Raw genomic sequence first — 3040 nt, 5'->3', positions numbered from 1 at the left:
AATACGGAGGGCACCTTTCTTCACTGGGGTAAAGTAGCCCTAATTGCAGATGCAAAATTGATGGAGGGAGCTCCCAAGGACCTTCCAAGACACCCGCCTCCCTAGACAGGGGTTGCAGAGGAGCAAAGGGGAAGCCTGGCAGGGCTAGGACCTGGGCGAAATGAGTTGAGAATCCCTGGCTTGGTGCAACTTTAGGAAGAGGGTCCCCGTTCCTACTGCAGGTGTACTGGGATTGGGGAACCAGCTAGATTTGAGCAGTTGGGAACGCAGTGGAAAAGCAACTTCACTGTTGAGTGTCTCAGGAAATCCATCCCTTACTTGCCACCCTGCTCAACTGAGTGTTCTAATGGGTAAGACTCAGTTTATGCCCACAAAGAGTTCGCAGTCTGGTGAATCACAGACGTGTATAAACAAAAGATTAAGAGAGAATGTAAGCCAGGCAGGCACGGTGTCTCACGCCTGTAATCCCAACACTTTGGGAGGCTGAGGCAGGCGGATCACCTGAGGTCAGAGGTTTGAAACCAGCCTGGCTAAACATGGCGAAACCCCGTCTCTATTAAAAATACAAAAATTAGCTGGGTGTGGTGGTGCACGCCTGTAATCCCAGCTACTCGGGAGGCTGAGGCAGGAGAATCACTTGAACCCGGGAGACGGAGGTTACAGTGAGCCGAGATCACACCACTGCACTCCAGCCTGGGCGACAGAGCAAGACTCTCTCAAAACAGCAACAATGACGACAAAAAGAATAAACCTGTGGCCAGGCGCGGTGGCTCACGCCTGTAATCCCAACACTTTGGGAGGCCGAGGTGGGCAGATCACAAGGTCAGGAGTTTGAGACCAGCCTGACCATAGTGGTGAAACCCCATTTCTACTAAAAATACAAAAATTAGACAGGGTGCGGTGGCTCACGCCTGTAATCCCAGCACTTTGGGAGGCCGAGGTGGGCGGATCACGAGGTCAAGAGATCGAGGCCATCCCGGCCAACATGGGGAAACCATGCCTCTATGAAAAAAATACAAAAATTAGCCGGGCGTGGTGGCGCGCGCCTGTAGTCCCAGCTACTCGGGAGACTGAGGCCGGAGAATCACTTGAACCCGGTAGGAGGCTGAGGCAGGAGAATTGCTTGACCCCGGTAGGCGGAGGTTGCAGTGAGCCGAGATCGTGCCACTGCACTCCAGCCTGGGCGACAGAGCAAGACTCCGTCTACAAAAAAAAAGAAGAAACCTGTGATGCAAAGGCATGAGTATGATACAATGGAGGCCGGGCGCGGTGGCTCACGCCTGTAATCCCAGCACTTTAGGAGGCCAAGGTGGGCGGATCACGAGGTCAGGAGATCGAGACCATCCTGGCTAACACGGTGAAACCCGTCTCTACTAAAAATACAAAAAAAAAAAAAAATTAGCCTGGCGTGTTTGCGGGTGCCTGTAGTCCCAGCTACTCAGGAGGCTGAGGCAGGAGAATGGCGTGAACCCGGGAGGCAGAGCTTGCAGTGAGCCAAGATCGCGCCACTGCACTCCAGCCTGGGCGACAGAGCGAGACTCCATCTCAAAAAAAAAAAAAAAAAAGAATGATACAATGGACTTTGGGGACTCAGAGGAAAGGGTGGGAGGGGAATGAGGGATAAAAGACTACACACTGGGGCCAGTTGCGATGGCTCATGCCTATAATCCCAGAACTTTGGGGGGCCGAGGCAGGCGGATCACATGAGGTCAGGAGTTCGAGACCAGCCTGACCAACATGGCGAAACCCCGTCTCTACTAAAAATACAAAATTACCTGGGCGTGGTGGCACATCCCTGTAATCTCAGCTACTTGGGAGGCTGTGGCAGGAGAATCACTTGAACCTGGAAGGCAGAGGGTGCAGTGAGCCAAGATCGTGCCATTGCACTCCAGCCTGGACGACAAGAATAAAACTCAGTCTAAAAAAAAAAAAAAAAATACGCCAGGCACGGTGGCTCAAGCCTGTAATCCCAGCACTTTGGGAGGCCGAGGCGGGCGGATCACAAGGTCAGGAGATCGAGACCATCCTGTTGAACACGGTGAAACCCCGTCTCTACTAAAAATATAAAAAGTTAGTTGGGTGTGGTGGCGGGCGACTGTAGTCCCAGCTACTTGGGAGGCTGAGGCAGGAGAATGGCATGAACCCGGGAGGCAGAGGTTGCAGTGAGCCTAGATCATGCCACTGCACTCCAGCCTGGGCGACAGAGCAAGACTCCGTCTCAAAAAAAAAAAATACTACACATTGGGTACAGTGTACACTGCTTGGGTGATGGCTGCATCAAAATCTCATAAATCACCACTAAAGAACTTATTCATGTACAAAAAATAAATTTTTAAAATTCTATATAAAATATAATATTTAGTCTTAAAAAAAAAAAAGGCCAGGCGCGGTGGCTCACGCCTGTAATCCCAGCACTTTGGGAGACTGAGGAGGGCGGATCACCTGAGGTCAGGAGTTCAGGACCAGCCTGGCCAACATGGCAAAATCCCGTCTCTACAAAAATACAAAAATTAGCCGGGCATGACGGTGGGTGCCTGTAATCCCAGCTACTCAGGAGGCTGAGGCAGGATAATCCATTGAACCCGGGAGGTGGAGTTTGCAGTGAGCCATTGCATTCCAGGCTGGGCGACAGAGCAAGACTCCATCTCAAAAAAAAAAAAAAACAACAACAACAACCTGTGTCCCTTACCCAGGTACCCAGGAGAGCAATGTTACAAGACAGTGGCTGTGGGGATGGAGAAGAGAGGATGGAGCATGAAAATATGTAGAATCAACAGGATATGGTGATTCATTGGATTGTTGGGGGGACGGTAACGGAAAGGGAGGAGTTGAGGATGATTTCTGGAAGTGATCAGAGTTGTAGGAGGAAAACTGGTGTCATAATGGCAAAGGAAATAAAAGACAACTGGTCAGTAGTGTCAGAGAAAGATGGAACAGCATCACCTTGATTCTGCAATTAGAAGATTATGGGTGATTATTTCAGAGAGTAGAAGACCGTTTTTAGTGAGTGGAAGAGTGAGCATCAAGAGGTGAGGAAGTG

Source organism: Pongo pygmaeus, chromosome 5 (assembly GCF_028885625.2).
Source record: "Pongo pygmaeus isolate AG05252 chromosome 5, NHGRI_mPonPyg2-v2.0_pri, whole genome shotgun sequence".
NCBI classification, from domain to species: domain Eukaryota; kingdom Metazoa; phylum Chordata; class Mammalia; order Primates; family Hominidae; genus Pongo; species Pongo pygmaeus.
Note: the sequence above shows the minus strand (reverse complement) of the source record.